Source organism: Nematolebias whitei, chromosome 9 (genome assembly GCF_014905685.2).
Source record: "Nematolebias whitei isolate Nwh7 chromosome 9, NemWhi1, whole genome shotgun sequence".
Taxonomy (NCBI): domain Eukaryota; kingdom Metazoa; phylum Chordata; class Actinopteri; order Cyprinodontiformes; family Rivulidae; genus Nematolebias; species Nematolebias whitei.
Genome location: NC_056506.1, coordinates 50170026 through 50191423, shown reverse-complemented (window position 1 = coordinate 50191423; position 21398 = coordinate 50170026). Strand labels below are relative to the sequence as shown.

General features: G+C 42.0%; 1 protein-coding gene across 1 annotated transcript in view; it reads right to left on the bottom strand.

Moving 5' to 3' along the window:
- Nucleotides 1-21398, bottom strand: part of LOC119414323 (zinc finger and SCAN domain-containing protein 5A-like) — a 30161-nt gene that overhangs the window by 8204 nt on the left and 559 nt on the right. The window lies entirely within an intron of this gene.

The following is a 21398-nucleotide window of genomic DNA, read 5'->3' as shown; positions in this document are numbered from 1 at the left end:
CTGGACATGTCCAAACCACTGTCCCTCCTCTGGACATGTCCAAACCATCTCAGTGTGTCCTCTCTAACTTTACCTCCCAGGTGTTCAACCTGTGCTGTACCTCTGATGAGCTCATTCCTGATCTTCTCCATCCTTGTCTCTCCTAAGGAGAACCTCAACATCTTCATTTCTGACACTTCCAGTTCTGTCTCCTGTCTTTTTGTCCATGTCTCTGTCTCCAGACCAGACAACAGAGCTGGTCTCACCACTGTTATAAACTTTCATGTTTACATGTTCCTGTTTTTAGTATCTTACACCGTTTTATAATGTAGCATGTTTTTTTTAATTTTATATCACTTTAATATATTTTTCATTTTATGTGCTTTCATATGAATTTATTGTTGTGTGTACCTCATTTATGGTTTTTGTTACAGCGGGTCTCTTAAATGAGTCCTCATGACTGAGACTAACTTGTGAATTTAAAAAAGTTTAAAATATCAAAGTTCATGCTCATTTTGAACCATGTTGTCCACGGCTGCCTCAAATGAGTCGGCGGGGGAGAGGGCGGACTCCAGAAACCATCTTAGCACCATCAAACTGGTTGATCCACCTTGAGATGGGACTATTTATAAGACTGGGTCCATTGCAGCTCCTCGGACTGATGGTGTTTTGGATGAAAGATGAAACGTTTCAACAAGATGAAACTATCCAGAGGACCCGACTTAACTTTGTTGTGTTTCTATGAGTAGCAGCGCACACGGGTCAGCAGCAGAGACAGACCTGCAAAAACAACAAAGGATGAAAACTTTACAGTAAATGAGAGAAAGGAACCATCCATTATCTTTACCCGCTTATTCCATTTTGGGTCACGGGGGTCGCTGGTGCCCATGTCCAGCAATCACTGTGCGAGGGGCGGGGGACACCCTGGACTGGTCTCCAGTCCATCACAGGGACACAAAGAGACAAACGAGACAAACAACCATTCACTCTCACTCACACCTAGGGACAATTTAGAGTTACCAATCAGTCTAACATACATGTTTTTGGTCTGTGGGAGGAAACCGGAGCACCCGGAGAAAACCCACGCATGCACGGAGAGAACATGCAAACTCCACCCAGAAAGGCCCCTGGACCGGGGTTTGAACCAAGGACCTGCTCGCTGAGAGGCAGCAGCTCTACCAGTTGCACCACCGTGCTGCCCCAGAGAAAGGAACCATTAAACTCAAATAAAAGTGGTAAAAAAGACAGCAAAGACGTGTTTTGAAGAATTCAGTGGTGAGTGAGAAATAAGAAGCGAAGAGAAGAAAATATTAATTATGGGATTAAAGTTTGGATAAAAAGGGACTCAACAAGAATACAAAAACACAATGTAGGTAAATCACTGAGGACAGGAGGAAACAACAGAACGTCGTGAATCTATGGAAACAGTCACTGTTAGAATAAAGAACAGATTAAAAAAAATTGATATATTTCAAAAATTAAAAAAAATATATTCAAATTATATTATTTCATAGAAAACCCAACAGATCACAAAAACTCAAGTCATCTGGACAGAAATACAGGTCTGTCTTGTAAATGAGTCCTCGTGGCTCAATGAGACTAATCTGTCTAAATAAAGGTTGAATGAAAAACAGAAGCACGTGGAGGAGTCAAGACCCCAGATCAGTCGGTGGCGGTAAAAATAAAAACCCACGAAGAAGAAGCAGGAGCTTCGGCCGTTAGGACCCAACACTGCCATTATTCTTTACTCTGTGTTTCAACCTTCAGTCAGAATGTCTTCGGTTGTTCTTCTGAGAGAGTTCATCGGTGAAAGACTGAGCGCTGCTGCCTCAGAAATCTTCTCCGAGTTTGAGAAGACGATCCTGCGGTACGAAGAAGAGCTCGACCGTCAGCGCAGACTGCTGGATGTCAGCTGGAAACCTGAGCTGAAGCTGCACAGAGTCGGTACGTAGCTCTGAACCTGCTCACACAACCACCAGGAGCTCCACTAGATTACACAGATTAACTTCAAAATGAACCTGGTGTTTAAGACGATATTGTAGCCTGATTAACTGGAAGAATGTGAGGTGGCTGCGTCTGTGCCTGATCAAAATGCTATAAATGCAGTGATTGAAAAATACAGATGAAGCATTCCTGTTGTCAGTAATAAAGTCTAAAAGTATTTCCATGTTAAATAGGATTTTTGGCATAAAGCAAAACAAACGTGTTTAAAATTAATAAAACTCGTTTTAAAGTGAACAAACCAGTGATCTCTCTCTCAATGTGTTTCTTCTAACTAAAGCAGTGATTTAAACGTGTTGGCTTGTGGTTGCGTTCATACTGACCAAACTACAAATTAAAACGATGTGATGAAGCAACTAACAGCTCGTTTAATCACAATTACAGAAGAAGAAGAAAAAACAGAGGCTACAGATTTTCACCGAATAGAGAAACTATTTTAATGAGCCAAAAAAAAGTTTTCACAAGTTTTACAATAAGAAGGAAAGACTAAAAAAATAATGACAAAATATCAGAGTTTTCCTCTTCCACCTTAATAATATTTATCCTTCAAAGGAGTTGGTCAGAAGTAGATTTCAAATTGAATGTGATAACTGTTATATATGTACTGAACTGCATTTCATTGTACTGTGAACCTCGCATTTGACAAATAAATACAACTTGAACTTGAACCTGAAACTACAGAACATCTGTTTTTATTTCTCTCATTCTGTGAACACATTATGGAAATCCTTCATGATCTTCAGACCATATAATCCATGAACATAGACGCCTTCTCCCCTCAGAATGTCTTATATGGATATGTATCTGCAAATAAAAAAGATGAACAGGGGAGACCGGGTTTGGTTGTAACACTTTTTGCTTCAGCAGCTGTAACTCATCGAATTTTTGAGCTAGAATGCTCAAACTTTTATACAAAGTACACACATTTGTCTTCTACAAATGGCATAAATTCAGACCTCTGCAAGATTATCACAGACCACGTGAGTCGATGTCAAATACACGGTTTTCCTTTGTAACAACCTACCCCACTACCGAGGTAGGTTGTAACACATGCTGGGGTAAGTTGTAACAGGAGAGTGTGCCTGTGTGAATTAGTGTAGGACTACTAGAACAAACTTAAATTATATGTATGCTTCTACTGTACCTGTGTAAAGAACATTAGGTCAAATAAAAACTGTTTATGTGTTTAGGCCTATATCCTTAATCAGAGTCACAATGGTGGCAACTGGATGTTGGTAACTGGAGTGCTGGCTTGTTGGGCCCAGAAACTGTATAAGGCACATTTTTCCCACACTTCCTTTGGCTTTGAGTTGCCAAATGGCTCCATACAGACAACACAACAGTTTTCATTGTGAGGTCTCAGAATCCTCAGTTTTGGCTTTCAACATTTTCTTGGAGGGCTTTCTCTCCTTTGCTTGTCTTTATTCTTTCCTGAGATACTCTTTCTTACATTCTTGCTTCCTCTTCTCTGTTCTTTCTTCATCAATGCTTGCTTCACTGGTCTATCCGTATATCAAACGCCACCCAGACAGGTCTTGGGCTGGGATTTGAACCGGTAACCTGCTCGCTGAGAGGCAACATCTCTATCAACTGCACCACTGTGCCGCCGGCCAAATACCTGATTGGAAACCAGCTTAAATGTTTTTGGGTGTTGCAGCTACAGGCAGAGCAGACTTCACAACACTTGGACCATCATACATAATATGATGTATCGTTTTCGTCTTGGCAGGATTCATTTTCATCCAAACAATTTTTTTAAACATTTGAGGGCACATTTCTTGTCAGTCTTTCTTTTCCACTGCCTAGACATTTTTTTAAATTATTCAAATCAAGTAAGTGTTTTTAGTTGTATGTCGGGATGTTGTAACCCTTTTTAAAGATGTGTTACAACCATCCCCACCCCCGTCACGTCAGCCATTGTTTAGCTAGCTGTATTAGCATAGTGGTTTGAAATTAGCAGGGAAAAATGTATCACATTTTGCCTGAGAAACCACAATTCAGTGTGATATAGTTCATACAGTTTTATTTGCAATAGTATAACTAGTAAACAAAATATAGTCGATGTTCAAAAATTTACTTTCTTGGCACAAATTCTCAGCATTTTCTGGTGACTGCATGCCACTGTTTGTTTTGTATTAATAAACAACATATGGTTATTTCAGTTGCAAGGTTACGTAAATGTTTATGTATTCATATAAAATGACTATTTACTGGAACCCCACAAAATATTCCTCAGCCCCCCCCAGCTAAATTCTTCTGGAACCGGGTCTAAACGGACGAAACGTTTCTACAATTTTTATTTTTTTATCCATCCAGGGGACCTGACTTTACTTTTTAGATTTCTGTTTCATATTGAAGCTCTTTGTTTTTTTACTTTGTCCTTTCAGACCTTCTAACAGAACCGGTCCACAAGGCACAGCTGGTCCTCGTAGACCAGCAGCTCTGCAACCAGGAGAAGAACTCCAGCCTGGACCAGGAGGAACCAGAACTACAACCCCCAGAGATCAAAGAGGAACATGAGGAATCAAAAGAACAACCTTTTCAGAACCAAGAACAGCAACAAGAACCTCCACAGCAGGAGCTCTGCACCAATCAGGAGGGAGATCAGCTCCACCTGAAGCAGGAGACTGATCCATTCATGGTGACCACTTTGTTTGAAGAAAGTGAAGCAGAACCAGATGAGGAGCAGCTCGTCTCTCAGAGTTCTGCTGGACCTGAACATCAGGACTCGGAGTCAGATGAAAACACTGAGCGGCCACTAGAGAAGCCAGATCACACAGACAGTCGTCACGGTAACAAAGCAGACCAACCAGCAACACCTGAGAGGTTGTTTTCTTGTAAAATCTGTGGAGAAACTTTTATAGATAATTCACGTCTGAGCCATCACATCAAGGTCCACTCAGTTAGGAGCCAGAACTCTGACAGACTGCAGTACTATTGTCCCACCTGTGGGAAAAACTTCTCTGCACGCTGTGGATTAGTCATCCACATGAAGAGCCACACAGGGAAGAAAACTTTTTCCTGCAGAATTTGTGGACAAAGATTTTCTACCAATGTGGACTGTAAGAAGCACATGAGGATGCACAGCAGGGAGAAGCTGTACTCCTGCAGAGTTTGTGGAAATAAGTTTGGCACTAAAGGAAGCAGTATAGTCCACATGAAGAGACACACAGGTGAGAAGCCTTTTTCTTGTAAATTTTGTGGAAAACAGTTTGCTATCAATGGGGACTGTAAAAGACACATGATGATCCACACGGGAGAAAAACCATTTATTTGTCTAACTTGTGGCAGAAGTTTTAATCAATCTTCATATTTAACTCGTCACATGAAGGTTCACACACTGAGCTGATGTTCTGCCACGTGTGGAGAAAAGTTTCACTGAACGTTCACTTGAAATGAAAAGTTGGAAAAGCTTTAAATCCCGTCTGTGTTTACAGATGAAATGTTTTGGTTCACAAACTGTAAAAGCGTCTGTGCTTTTTAAGACATCTTCTTTTATTTAAATATGCCGGTTCTTCGTGCCTGCTGGATTCCTTTAATGTGTTTAAACAATGTTGATCTGATTTATTTCATGTTTTCAGCTCTAAAGCTGCCAAAGACTCACAAACGTTTTATTTTGTGAACTGGATGTTTGACATTGTTTAATTTGGTGCAGATTATTTTAATTCATTTGATTTAAGTTATTGTTGCACATACTGTCCTCCGTCAGGTTTGGATAAGTTCAGTTTTCTATCTGCTCATTGCTTTGATTGGACGTTGTAATAAAATGTGGGTCTTGAATGCGTCTCTGAGCTGAAATAAAACAAAGAGAATCAAAAACAGGTTTAAATAGCTCAGTTTTTATGTCCTTAAACATAATCAAACAAGTGGGGGTAAAACATGAATTAGCCTGTTGTAGAACATTGTTGTAAAGGTGTGAACATTGGGAATGGTGAATGTCTGTTTTATTTATTGAACTAATGACGAAACACAGCTAGCTTTTTTACACAGATTTGTGTTTTTTTTATTTTAAATTCGATTTTACACAATTTTTTTTAATTTCATATTTATAGCTCAAAAATTTTAGAACCAAAAATACACAAATCAGTGCATCGTTAATGTACCTGATGGTTAATTAACAGAAATTTTTGCAAATGTTACAAATAAACTGCTAAAAGCTAAATTTCTGCTGCTGTTTACGATACCATATTATTTTACATTATTAGTGTTTAGTGTATATCGTAGATCTTTCAGCGTCTCCTTTAACGTTTGTATATCTTAGTATATATCTTAGATCCTTAGAAAGAAACTGTCCAGATGACCTGACTGAAAAATGTTGGATTGTATACCTGGATTATTGAGCATGGACTTTGTTGTTTTCATCGAGTTTGACATCACTGTCAACAAGGAAGAGGTCTGGCAATGGAGGAGGGCGTGTACCAAAGAGACCATCTTAGCACCAACATAACTGGTTTGTTCCACTTTGGAGTAAGCTGTTGGGGGGAAAAATCAGTTTGGTGTTGTGTTTCCTTGACTGATGAAGCCTTCTGGATGGAAGGTGAAATGTTTCAGCACAAAAAAAGAAACTGTCCAGATGACCTGACTGAAAAATGTTAGATCTTAGTTCCTTATACGGGAAAACCTATGGGAAAAAAACAGCCAAAGCCTGGTCAGTGAAGCCATCAAAAAGAGAAAGTGGGGCTGGATAGGCCATACCTTGAGAAAGCCAGCAGAAAACATCACAAGGCAAGCCTTGGACTGGAACCCACAAGGAAAAAGGAAAGTGGGGAGACCAAAGCAGACGTGGAGAAGATCTGTTGAGAGTGAAGCGAAGGCCGCCGGAGTGACGTGGACCCAGCTGAAGAGAGCCGCCCAAAACAGAGTTCGTTGGCGGGGTGTTGTTGCAGCCCTATGCTCCACCAGGAGTCTACAGGAATAGTAGTAGTAGTAGTAGTTCCTTATACAGATTCTGGTCATAAAATTAGAATATCATGAAAAAGGGACAACATTTCTTAAAATCTTTTTTTTTTTCAGTAATTCCATTCCAAAAAGTGATTCTTGTATGTTATTCATTCATTACTCACAGACTGATTTATTTCAAATGTTTATTTCTTTTAATGTTGATGATTATAACTGACAACTAATGAAAACCCCAAATTCAGTATCTCAGAAAATTAGAACATTACTTAAGACCAATAAAAAAAAAAAGATTTTTAGAAATGTTGTCCAACTGAAACGTATGAACATGAAAAGTATGAACATGAAAAGTATGAGCATGTACAGCATCAATACTTAGTTGTTGCTCCTTGTATCTGGATCACTGCATCAATGCATCGTGTCATGGAGTGGATCAGTCTGTGTCTCTGCTCAGGTGTTCTGAGAGTCCAGGTTGTTCTGATCGTGGCCTTCAGCTCTTCTCAATTGTTGGCTCTGGTGCATCACATCTTCCTCTTCACAATACTCCATAGATCTTCTATGGGATTTAGGTCAAGTGAGTTTGCTGGCCAATTAAAAACAGGGATACCATGGTCCTTAAACCAGTTACTGGTAGCTTTGGCGCTGAGTGCAAGTGCCAAGTCCTGTTGGAAAATGAAATCAGCATCTCCATAAAGTTGGTCGGAAGCAGGAAGTCTCTAAAACTTCCTGGTAGACGGCTGCGTTGACCTTGGACCTCAGAAAACACAGTGGACCAACACCAGCAGATGACATGGCCCCAAACCATCACTGGCTGTGGAAACTTGACACTGGACCTCAAGCAACGTGGGTTCTGTGTCTCTCCTCTTTTCCTCCAGACTCTGGGACCTTGATTTCCAAAGGAAATGCAACATTTACTTTCATCAGAGAATATAACTTTGGACAACTCAGCAGCAGTCCCAGGTGAGACGCTTCTGTCTCTTGTTCAAGATCGAGAGTGGCTTGACACAAGGAATGCAACAGCTGAAACCCATGTCTTGCACATGTCTGTGCATGGTGGTTCTTGAAGCACCAACTCCACCTGCAGTCCACTCTTTGTGAATCTCCCCCACGTTTTGAAATGGGTTTTGTTTCACAATCCTCTCCAGAGTGCAGTTATCCCTATTGCTTGTTGATATAGAAATTATTATTTTAATGCTTTTATGTCAATCTAGACTTATATTATACTTATTTAAACACACTTATACTCACTTTTGATGCAGCTTATCTGCTTATTCAGTCATTCCTGTGCTGCAGATGTGTTTTGGAGTAATTAAAGTCCTCCGGGGGATGCTCTAACCAGAAGATGGGGCCCCATCTTCAGGTTACAGTGACCCAGGTTTTGAAGGACATGTTTATAAATCATCGCTCTGTTGCACAGATTGCTTTGATGAAGGAAAAACAGATTTAATTAAATCTGTTCTCCTGGCAACCATCAAAACTTGCTTTGATCTGCTCTCACGCGATCAGGGAAGCCTTTATAAGAAATGTATCAGACAACAGAGAGTTGGGAGTCCTGGTGTGGATCAGCACGCGCTGAATGCCATGCACCAATTTTGATGTGATTCTTCTTTACCTGGGTCGAAAACGACTTCCCGGCCAGTGTCACGGTGAGAAGTTATTTCATATCAATTTGTGTGTTAAGAGTGTACATGTTTTTTGCTTGGCTGTTCTCTGTGGCAGGATAATAAAGGACACTAATTTATCCTAGCAGTAACAGCTTCTGTCTTTTATTTTTTCCTTCTGGTCTGAATATCTGTGCCGACCGTTTCACGAGCCCTTTTAATAAAGAATTTCACAATACACTTGTACACTATTTTTCTACCACATATTTTCTTTCCCTTTGCTTCTCTATTAATGTGCTTGGACACAGAGCTCTGTGAACAGCCAGACTCTTTAGCACTGACCTTTTGTGTCTTGCCCTCCTTGTGCAAGGTGTCAGTGGTTGTCTTTTGGAAAACTGTCAAGTCAGCAGTCTTCCCTATGATTGTGTAGCTACAGAACTAGACTGAGAGACCATTTAAAGGCCTTTGCAGGTGTTTTGAGTTAATTAACTGATTAGAGTGTGGCACCTCGGGAGTATGGGGTACCAGGCCCTTTGATATGGGCTGTTAGGTCCCTGTATGACCGGTGTCAGAGCATGGTTTGCATTGCCGGCAGTAAGTCGGGCTCATTCCCGGTGAGAGTTGGACTTGCCAGTGTTGCCCTTTGTCACCGATTCTGTTCATAACTTTTATGGACAGAATTTCTAGGCGCAGCCAAGGTGTTGAGGGGAACCGTTTTGGTGGCCTCAGGATTGCATCTCTGGTTTTTACAGATGTTGTGGTCCTATTGGCTTCATCAGGTCGTGATCTACAGCTTTCCCTGAAGCGGTTCGCAGCCGACTGCGACACGGCCGGGATGAGGATCAGTTCCTCCAAATCCGAGGCCATGGTCTTTGCATAAGCTCTCCAGGTGTTCCACCTCCTGCCTGGAGCTGAACTCATCATTGTTTGTGATGCATCCCACCACCACTGTATCATCTGCAAACTTTACAATATGACGGCCTGGATGGGTAGCTGCACAATCATACGGGAGGAGAATAAACAGGAGAGGGCTCAACACACATCCCTGAGGAGAGCCAGTGCTGAGGGTTATGGTGGAGGAGGAAAAGTTGTGGATCCTCATCGAGAGGAGCCAGTTGAGGTGGCTCGGGTATCTGGTTAGGATGCCTCCTGGACACCTCCCTGCCTGGTGAGGTGTTCCAGGCAAGTCCCACCAGAAGGAGACCCAGAGAAAGACCCAGGACACACTGTAGGGACTATGTTTCTCGGCTGACCTGGGAATGCCTTGAGATTCCCCCTGGAGGAGCTGGTCCAAGAGGCTGGGGAGAGGGAAGTCTGGGCCTCCCTACTTAGGCTGCCACCCCCGTGAAATGACCTCAGATATGCGGAAGAGAATGGATGGATGGATTGATAGAATGTGGCACCAGGTGTCTTCAATGTTGAAGCTTTTCGTAATATTCTAATTTTCTGAGATACTGAATGGGGGGGGGGGGTGTCATTAGTTGTCAGTTATGATCATCAACATTAAAAGAAATACACTGCCTGGCCAAAAAAAAGTGGTCACCTGGAGTTAACTAAGCAAATAGGTACGAGGGGCAGCACGGTGGCGCAACTGAGTTGCTGCCTCTCAGCAAGCAGGTCCCTGGTTCAAATCCCGGTCCGGGGGCCTTTCTGGGTGAAGTTTGCATGTTCTCTCCATGCATGCATGGTTTTCTCCGCGTACTCCGTTTTCCTCCCACAGACAAAAAACATGCATGTTAGGCTGATTGGTAACTCTAAATTGTCCCTAGGTGTGAGTGAGAGAGTGAATGGTTGTTTGTCTCATTTGTCTCTATGTGTCCCTGTGATGGACTGGAGACCTGTCCAGGGTGTACCCTGCCCCTCGCACAGTGATTGCTGGACATGGGCACCGGTGACCCCCGTGACCCATATCTAATCTAACTTTCATCTAAAAAATTCCAGAGAAAATAGTTGCAGGTCAGTTGCGTGAACATCTACAAAGAAATAATCTGTTTGAAGAGTTTCAGTCAGGGTTTAGAGCTCATCATAGCACAGAAACAGCACTAGTAAAAGTTACTAATGATATTCTCATGGCCTCAGACAATGGACTTGTGTCTATACTGGTCCTGTTAGACCTCAGTGCTGCATTTGATACAGTTGATCACAATATTTTACTACAGAGACTTGAATATGATATTGGGATCACAGGAACAGCTCTAAAATGGTTTAAATCATATCTATCTGATTGATTCCAGTTTGTAAATGTAAATAATAAATCTTCTTCATACACCAAAAGTTAGTCATGGAGTTCCTCAGGGCTCAGTGCTTGGATCAATACGCTTTACTTTATATATGCTTCCATTAGGTAAAATTATTAAACAGCATGGGATACATTTTCATTGTTATGCTGATGACACACAATTATATTTTTCAGCTACTTAGACTAGAAGCATGTCTTAAAGACATAAAAACCTGAATGACCCTTAATTTTCTGAATTAATTAATAATTAATTCTTAATTTTCTTTTTTTTGAACACAGACAAGACTGTGTTCAACAGGAGAAAATTGAGGTTTTGGTTTTTGGACCTGAGCACGTTAGGAATTAATTTTTCAGTCTTTCTCCCTCCTTAGATGCATTATTTTATATATGAAGGCTTCTGTTCAGCGCCCTGAGATGACCTTTGTCGTGACTTGGCGCTATATAAAAAAACTGAATTGAACTTAACGCTTTGATCTTGCAGTTAAATCAGAAGGAAAAATCCGCTCCTCGCCGCTTGGTGGCGATAAAGCTCCGCTGTGATTTTGTTCAGACAGCCGCAATTAAACACACGAAGAAGAAAACAACCGTTTCAGTCTGAAGTAGGTTGTTATTCTTTCTTTAGTTGAGTATTTAACTTCTTTTTAGTAAAAATGTCTTCGGTTGTTCTTCTGAGAGAGTTCATCGGTGAAAGACTGAGCGCTGCTGCCTCAGACATCTTCTCCGAGTTTGAGAAGACGATCCTGCGGTACGAAGAAGAGCTCGACCGTCAGCGCAGACTGCTGGATGTCAGCTGGAAACCTGAGCTGAAGCTGCTCAGAGTCGGTACGTAGCTCTGAACCTGCTCACACAACCACCAGGAGCTCCACTAGATTACACACAGAAATATAACCTTCAAGTACAAACTTTCACCGAACCTGGAAAAATGTATGAATCCAGCTAAGCTAATGGAGCTAAAGAAAAAAAGCTAATACACGCTAAAAAACGCTAACATAGCTAACGGATGCTAACAGAGTTAAAAGCCACTTTCTTTATTTGTCATTCGCACCATATGTGGTACATGTGATTAAGATTTGAGTTATAAGATAATTCAAAATTTCCCTGAACTGAGAAACGGGGTCAATAAGCTAGCTAAGCTAACACTGATAGTAAAGCTAACTGATGCTAACGGAGTTTTGTTGGGCGTTTGTTTTTCTTTCTGTATTCAGACTGATGAAGAGGCTAATAACTCTTAGCTCTGCTCACGTGTCCTGAGCTGTGATGACGTCATGAGTCTTTATGATTATTATTGTTTCATTTAGAGACGATTCTCACCGTCCCTCCTGTTCTGTCACTAGCTATGTTTACATGGACATAAGTAATCGGATCAAACGGCCATTCAGAATAAAAGCGCGCCATGTAAACACACCGTTCGGATTATGTTTTTGTTTATTCAGCAAGATCTGAAATAATTTGTGATCAGAACGAAACGGGTGGTTTACGTCGATTCATAACCCGAACAGTGCGCATGCGTCAGGATAACCCGAACAGTGCACATGTAAGCACTTGATCTGTTCTTTGTTTTTTCTGATCGTGAAAGATTGGCCTGACTGCGCATGTGCGACATGCTTTTTTTCATTCAACCTTTATTTCTAAAGGTTAGTCCCATTGAGGCTCGAGGACTCGTTTACAAGAGAGACCTGATGTAATTTCCGCTTGGCTAATGCTAATAACATTAGCATGTTGGGGAAGTAAAACTGGTCGTGAGCGACACAACATTTCTACTAGAAACTTTGAAAGAGCTCAAAATGATCTGTATCATTCAGGAGTGCAGCAACGTCTCCACCGTCATTAAAACCTGTCACAGGTCCATTTTGGGTGCTCAGGTTTGTTTACCTTCATCACAGAAGTAAACCGGAAGTAGAACTTCTTCTTCTGTGTTTTTTTTTCAGTAGAGATTACCACTCTGCGCATGTCAGTACTTCTGTTCGGAACAAAGCCCGCTGCAGGTAAACGCTCATCATGAACAGATTGTGCCCATGTGACCGATACATTTGAGTTATTTAATCTGAAAACATTTCAATCCCGTCAACAAATTGTGTGCATGTAAACCTAGCTAGTGGTTCTTTATCAAACGAGGCAGCTTTAGATTTGTCATGTCCTTAATGACTGAACATCTACACCAACATATAACACTAACAGTGACTGACCAACATGTTGGATTGTTTACTGTGATGATGGGATGGATCCTTGAGTTTGTCTTTACTTTCTCTACGTTACGTCCTTTCCAGAAGAGCTATTCTGCTCCTGAGTAGACAGGAAGTAGCAAGTTCAAACACTGGACCAAACAGTTGTGTCAGATAAGTTAACTGGTTCTGATTGGTTCAAATCCCGGTCCGGGGGCAACTTGAAACGACATCGTCTGAACGTGAACGCAGTTCGGTTCAAAGAGCGACAACAGCAGCATTTAAACAACGTTCTCAGGTGGTTCAGATCAGTCCAGAGCAACAACACAAGCTGGAGGAGGTTTTAAAGCTCTGGATCTACGTCTGAATGTTGTTGATGCGTCGGCTTTAAGCATCAAGTTGTTGAGCCGCGCTGCGACATCATCAGCACTTCAGCTAAAGTTGTAGCAGCTCTTTATGAAAAAGATCAACCTGACGGTCAACAAGCCCCGGAGCAGATTTAAATCTGCCACATGATGATGAGCGAGACATTCAACCACCTCATATGACGACCGTGAAAGAAGAGGTATTGTTATTGTATCATTATTATCTAATTAACTTTTTAATTTAAAGTTATAATCTTAACTCAAGTTTTTTTAATCTCTGTGTTGTTTGCAGTCTGAGAACGAAGACAGCAGCTGAGGGTTCTTCATCCACCAGATCACCTCCAGATAAGAACTCTGTAATGACTGAACTTGTTCACTTGACATACTTTCAAAATAAACATTTTGTCTTTATTTTGGTCTTTTTTACCGAAAATTAACCGAGCCCTCCCTGAAACTGAACCGAATTGTGCTGTTAGCGCACGTTACACCCCTAATGCAGACACATGGAGGAGGAGAAAAGCAGCAAGCTTGACATTCACCCCACGAAGGCCAGAACAACACGCACAACACGATCTGCCACTCAGCCACAACAAAACCCCACACGGGTTGTGAGCCACGTAGAGGGCGCGCGAAGAGGAAACTAAGTGCCAGAACAAGCTTTGCTGCCTCCTTTTATACTCCGCCCACTTATTTAACAGGAAGTGAGGTTTCTATACTTTTACACAGAGATCCAGATTAGCAGACTGTTTGGGTCACATGATGATTAGGAATTTTAAAATCACTCAAATTCTCTCCTGCTCTCAGTTTTTGAGTCTTTTGATCATTAAGTAAGAAACAAACACAACTACCATGACTGTCTGAACGTTTCTGTTTAATATTGAACCTTTGATTTTTCATTTTGTCCTTTCAGACCTCCAGCAGGAACCGGTCCACAAGGCAGAACTGATCCTCACAGACCAGCAGCTCTGCAACCAGGAGAGGAACTCCAGCCTGGACCAGGAGGAACCAGAATCTACAAATATCAAAGAAGAGGAGCAGGAGCTCTGCACCAATCAGGAGGAAGATCAGCTCCAGCTGAAGCAGGAGACTGATCCGTTTATGATGACCGCTTTGTTTGAAGAACCTGACCACAGTGAATCAGAACAAGACGGGGAGCAGCTCATCTCTCAGAGTTCTGCTGGACCTGAGGACCTGGATCAGGATTCAGAGTCACATGAAAACACAGAGTGTTCACCAAAGAAAATGGACTGCACCATCGGTCGTCACGGTAACAAAGCAGACCAACCAGCAACATCTGAGAAGTTCTTTTCTTGTCAAATCTGTGGAGAAACTTTTATAGATAATTCACGTCTGATCCTTCACATCAAGGTCCACTCAGTTAGGAGCCAGAACTCTGACAGACTGCAGTATGCTTGTCCCCTCTGTGGTAAGTTCTGTTCATATAGTGATTTGGTCGTCCACATGAGAAGACACAGAGGGGAGAAACTATTTGCTTGTAAAACCTGTGGAAAAAGGTTTGTTACCAACATGGAATGTAAAAAACACATGATGACCCACACTGGAGAGAAGCTGTACCCTTGTGGAGTTTGTGGAAAGAAGTTTGGCACTAAAGGAAGCAGTATAGTTCACATGAAGAGGCACACAGGCGAGAAGCCTTTTTCTTGTAACTTTTGTGGAAAACGGTTTACTATCAATGCACAATGTAAAAATCACATGATGATCCACACGGGAGAAAAGCCGTTTATTTGTCAAACTTGTGGCAAAAGTTTTAGTCAGTCTTCACATCTAACTCGTCACATGAAGCTTCACACACTGAGCTGATGTTCTGCCACGTGTGGAGAAAAGTTTCACTGAATGTTCACTTGAAATGAAAAGCTTTAAGTCCCGTCTGTGTTTACAGATGAAATGTTTTGGTTCACAAACTGTAAAAGCGTTTGTGCTTTTTAAGACGTTTTTAATTTATTTAAATATGCCAGTTCTCCCTCCCTGCCTGTTGGACTCTTTTTTTTTTTTTAATTTGTTGTTTATGTCCTTAAACATAAACAAGTGGGGGTAAAACATGAATGAGCCTGTTGAAGAAAATTGTTGTAAATGTGTGAATATTGGGAATGGGGAATGTCTGTTTTACTTATTGAACTAATGACAAAATACATCTTGATTTCTTACACAGATTTGTGTTTTTCTATTTTAAATTGGATTTTACACAGTTTTTTTAACAGTTTTTTTTGAGTTTCTGACGGTTAATTAACAAACATTTTTTCAAATGTTGCAAATTGCTAAAAGCTAAATTTCTACTTTAATATTATTCAGAATTATCGGCTCCATGCTGCTTGGTGGCGCTAAAGCTCTGCTGTGTTTTTCAGCTGCAATTAAACACACGAAGAAGAAGATGGTCGTTCAGTCTGAACTGAAGTCAGTTCATCGTTCTTCAGTTGAATAATTAACGAACTTTTAGTAAAAAATGTCTTCAGTTCATCATCTGAGAGTGTTTTTCGGTGAAAGACTGACCGCTGCTGCCTCAGAAATCTCCAAGTTTGAAAAGATGAGAAGAGGTCTACCGTCAGCGCAGACTGCTGGATGTCACCTGGGAACTAAAGCTGCACAGAGTTGGTATGTAGCTCTGAAACTTTTCAAAGAACTCATCAGGAGCTCGGTTAGACAAGGAAAATAAACATGTAAAATTCAAGTACAAAATGTCACCTAACCGGGAAAACGGTTTATGAATCCAGCTAAGCTAACGAGAGCTTTTCTTTTTCATTCAACCTTTATTTAGACAGGTTAATCCCATTGAGCCTCGAGGACTCTTATCTACAAGAGAGACCTGAGTTCAACAAAGAGTGATGATGACAACAGTGGACAATTGTATCACTTGATTGTTGATTTGAAACCATGATAGCAGGGTTTCAGCTTTTTGACATTGGCGGGTTTGTATGGTATCGGCTAATAATGAAGACGGCAGCATCAGTTTCGACCATGGCAAAACTACCGAGTTGGTGTGAAGGATTGGTTCGTGCCTTGAGTACTCAAAATCAGCTGATTTACGAGCTAAACCGTAAGATGGAGGTGATTTGTGAGAATCACAGGCCACTTGCAGCTTCTGGGACTCATCACCAGCATGTTGGGGATGATCTTGGAGGGAGCCAGTAAGCACAGACCAGTGGAATGCCCACAGATTTGGCCACTTTGGATCCTAAGTACCAGCAGAAGTCAAGGTTGACGAGAAATAAACTGCCTGAAAAAATCAACAATTTTGATTTATCTGAATCTGACTCCCGTTTGGCCTCGAAGCAGGCCGACTTCTCAAATATCTTGAGATATGTTTAAACTTATGAAAAGGTCTGTCTATTGCCCCTCTGACAGTTTTTGTTTAAAACTAGTTAAAGGAATAAAAGACTCCAACCTCAACTTGAGATGCAGATCATTCCAAGACTAGGGGCCCTAACAGGACTAACTCATCTTTCCTGACTCTTTGGCACAAAGGGTACCTTAAACCACAGCCTGGCCCTGAGACTCTGTTCTGGAGTGAACTTATGATTGTCATTTTCCTAAAATGGTTTTCTATATTAAAATATACCAACACTTCATCATATTGAGTGAAGTAAGTCCAGCAAGGTAATACAAAGTACAGTGGTGAGTCCTGAAGAGTGAGTTCCCTGTAATGGACACATTCCACTTCACTCACTGAGTTGTGATTATAAATTAATCAACCTGTCAACAAATACTGCAAGTTCTTTTATTTGAAAGAGAATGAAAGCAATGCCAAGTATTACAACAATATTACAACATTATAACAACTTGGGTCCAAATATCTGTAAGCTGAAACATCAACTATGTTGTCATCAGTCCAGATATTTGTAGCTGAGTCCTCGTGTACGTTCTGATGGAGAGCCAGCTGCAGTTCTTACACTGCGTTTACACAAACGTATGGTTCATGGGCAGAGATAAGATCGTGTTATGGGCTTCTTGTTTGCAAGACAGAGGGAAAGAATGTTCTTAGTCATAAAAACATCTATAACCTTTGAGCAAAAGTTCCCTGACAAGTTTAAAATATATACTGTAGTATCCTGTCGAGTGCAGGGAGCAGTTTCATCCAACACCAGTCTCAGTGGCAGAGCCACGGGGTGGCCAATGGTGGCTGTGACCACTATAGATTAATTTTCAGCCCCCCCCCCCCCCCCCCCCCCCCGTCTTTTAAGCAGATTTTACTTTTACTTAATAGAAAACCAGAAACTACCGTTTCCTTACCTGATAGGTGTGGTCAGGCCATCTTGGATTTAGACTTTGTAACAAAATTTTTGACAGGGACCAGTTTTATGCACACACCAAAGTACGTCAACACGTTGCTCATTTTTCTAAGTTATAAAACTCAGAAGTTTTACAAATAAACATGTATGGTGGTGGCCATTTTGGATTTGAACCTGGCAACAGTTTTCTAAAGGAAACTTTTACTCCTAGATGCAGCCACACGCCAAAATGGAAGTCGGTACCTCACTAATTTTTCACGTTTTGCTCCCGGACGGACGGCTGCGGGGCATTTCCAATCCCCCACTTTCACTCTGCAAAGGTAAGAACTTCAAACTCAACTCTTGAAATTCATCGTCTCCTCCAGTTTCTGGTGCTGCTGCTTCACGCTGTTCAGCTTCTTCGGTTGTCCGACCGCCTGTTGCAGCTTTCGGCTCATGTAGCGGCTCAAACGTAAACTGCGGCGCTCGAAGCTTCTTTTTTTATTCTTCGCCTCTGAAAGTGACTCAAATATATTGAAATAAACATCACGTACAGCAAAGCTCTGTTCACATGCAGGCGTCAGCTTTTCCAGTAACGTGACCTCAGCGTGTTTTTTTTAATAATAATCCAATAACGCATTTGTATTCATCAAACATTTGATGTCACATGCACTTTAAAACCAAGCTGAGAAAAGGAAAGCAATGACACTGGTGCGCAAGAAAAATGACAAAAGATTAGTTTTTAATCCATAAAAAGTACAGGAAGGAATTAACTCTTGTAAATAATAAGTTGTCTCTGAATGAAGTCCTCTGGTTCTCTCTGCGTACTGGACGTCTCTTTAACGAGACTAAACTTTGTTCCGTTTTATTTCATGATGCATGTTCGATCCTACAGCCAGTAGAGGCTTTTGTTTGAGGTGAACTGAGCTCCTCCGTCTCCCGACACGTTTCCCTCCTCGTGCTTTTTGACAGTAGAACAATTTAAACACAGACGGGATTTAAAGCTTTTCTGACTTTTCATTTCAAGTGAACGTTCAGTGAAACTTTTCTCCACACGTGGCAGAACATCAGCTCAGTGTGTGAACCTTCATGTGACGAGTTAGATGTGAAGTACGATTAAACCTTCGGCCACACGTTTGACAAATGAACGGCTTCTCTCCCGTGTGGATCATCATGTGTCTTTTACAGTCACATTTGGATGAAAATTGTTTTCCACAATATTTGCAAGAAAAAGGCTTTTCGCCCTTGTGCCTCCTCGTGTGGACGACTAACAGACTGAAAGAAGAGAAGTTTTTCCCACAGAGAGGACAAAAGTACTGCAGTCTGTCAGAGTTCTGGTTCCTAACAGAGTGGACCTTGATGTGACGGATCAGAAATAAATTATCTATAAAAGTTTCTCCACAGATTTTACAAGAAAACAACTTCTCAGATGTTGCTGGCTGGTCTGCTTTGTTACCGTGACGACCGATGGTGCAGTCCATTTTCTTTGGTGAACACTCTGTGTTTTCATGTGACTCTGAATCCTGATCCAGGTCCTCAGGTCCAGCAGAACTGTGAGAGATGAGCTGCTCCCCATCTTGTTCTGATTCACTGTGGTCAGGTTCTTCAAACAAAGCGGTCATCATAAACGGATCAGTCTCCTGCTTCAGCTGGAGTTGATCTTCATCCTGATTGGTGCAGAGCTCCTGCTCCTCTTCTTTGATATTTGTAGATTCTGGTTCCTCCTGGTCCAGGCTGGAGTTCCTCTCCTGGTTGCAGAGCTGCTGGTCTGTGAGGATCAGTTCTGCCTTGTGGACCGGTTCCTGCTGGAGGTCTGAAAGGACAAAATGAAAAATCAAAGGTTCAATATTAAACAGAAACGTTCAGACAGTCATGGTAGTTGTGTTTGTTTCTTACTTAATGATCAAAAGACTCAAAAACTGAGAGCAGGAGAGAATTTGAGTGATTTTAAAATTGCTAATCATCATGTGACCCCAACAGTCTGCTAATCTGGATCTCTGTAAGTTCACTCTGCAGGTCTTAACGCTCAGATCTGATGTTTCTGTGCTCTCTTGTTCTCAATTAAACGTGACCTCCATCAGACTCCAGGGTGGACAGCCCACGGTTCTGAAGCGACCCGCAGGAGAAGACGTGACGTCACACGCAGCACGCTGTGATTACAGAAGGAAACATGGAGGCTACACATGTTGGCATGTGTGGATCCATTTTGAAGTTGTGCAATCAGAACCAGTTAAAGTATTATCTGACAACTGTTTGGTCCAGTGTTTGAACTTGCTACTTCCTGTCTACTCAGGAGCAGAATAGCTCTTCTGGAAAGGAAGTAATGTAGAGAAAATAAAGACAAACTCCAGGATCCATCCCATCATCACAGTAAACAATCCAGTATGTTGGTCAATTACTGTTAGTGTTATATGTTGGTGTAGATTCTCAGTCATTAAGGACATTTTATTTTTTTATTTAGCCTTTATTTATACAGGTTAGTCTCATTGAGCCACGAGAACTCATTTTTTCAAGAGAGACCTGTTTAGGGAGCACATGGTGGGGGTTAAGGGCCTTGCTCATGGGCCCAGAGTGGGGCGAATGAGGGTGGGGGCAAGTGTGGGTATTTCACCTACCCCACCCACAATTTTGATGTTGTCGGGCGATCGGCGATCTTCGGATCACAAGCCCACCACTCTAACCTCTGCTCCACCACTCCCCCACATGACAATTCTAAAAAGACTAAAAAATAAATAAAAATACTCTGGTCTTCTGTTGTGGAGCAGGACAGAAAGAGTCCAAACACACATCAGGTTCTGGTTTCTAAAGCTGCCTCATTTGATAAAGAACCAGTGACGGAAGAGGGAGGGACAGTGAGAATCGTCTAAATGAAACAGTTTAAATCATAATGACTCGTGACGTCATCACAGCTCAGGACACGTGTGCAGAGCTAAGAGTTATTAGCCTCTTCATCAGTCTGAATACAGAAAGAAAAACAAACGCCCAACAAAACTCCGTTAGCATCATTTAGCTTTACTATCATTGTTAGCATTGCTAGCTTACTGAACCCGTTTCTCGGTTCGGTGACATTTTGAATTATCTTGTATCTAAAATCTTAGCTCTGCTAGCAATAGCAGCGGTTAGCTCTGTTAGCAGCGGTAAGCTCTGTTAGCAGCGGTTGGCTCTGTTAGCAGTGGTTAGCTCTGTTAGCAGCGGTTAGCTCTGTTAGCTGCGGTTGGCTCTGTTAGCTGCGGTTGGCTCTGTTAGCAGTGGTTGGCTCTGTTAGCAGCGTTAGCTCTGTTAGCTGCGGTTAGCTCTGTTAGCAGTGGTTGGCTCTGTTAGCAGCGGTTGGCTCTGTTAGCAGTGGTTAGCTCTGTTAGCAGCGGTTAGCTCTGTTAGCTGCGGTTAGCTCTGTTAGCAGTGGTTAGCTCTGTTAGCAGCGGTTAGCTCTGTTAGGAGTGGTTAGCTCTGTTAGCAGCGGTTAGCTCTGTTAGCTGCGGTTGGCTCTGTTAGCAGCGGTTAGCTCTGTTAGCAGCGGTTAGCTCTGTTAGCAGCGGTTAGCTCTGTTAGCAGTGGTTAGCTCTGTTAGCAGCGGTCTGTTAGCAGTGGTTAGCTCTGTTAGCAGCGGTTAGCTCTGTTAGCTGCGGTTAGCTCTGTTAGCAGCGGTTAGCTCTGTTAGCAGCGGTTAGCTCTGTTAGCAGCGGTTGGCTCTGTTAGCAGCGGTTAGCTCTGTTAGCAGCGGTTGGCTCTGTTAGCAGCGGTTGGCTCTGTTAGCAGCGGTTGGCTCTGTTAGCAGCGGTTAGCTCTGTTAGCAGCGGTTAGCTCTGTTAGCAGCGGTTGGCTCTGTTAGCAGCGGTTAGCTCTGTTAGCAGCGGTTAGCTCTGTTAGCAGCGGTTGGCTCTGTTAGCAGCGGTTGGCTCTGTTAGCAGCGGTTAGCTCTGTTAGCAGCGGTT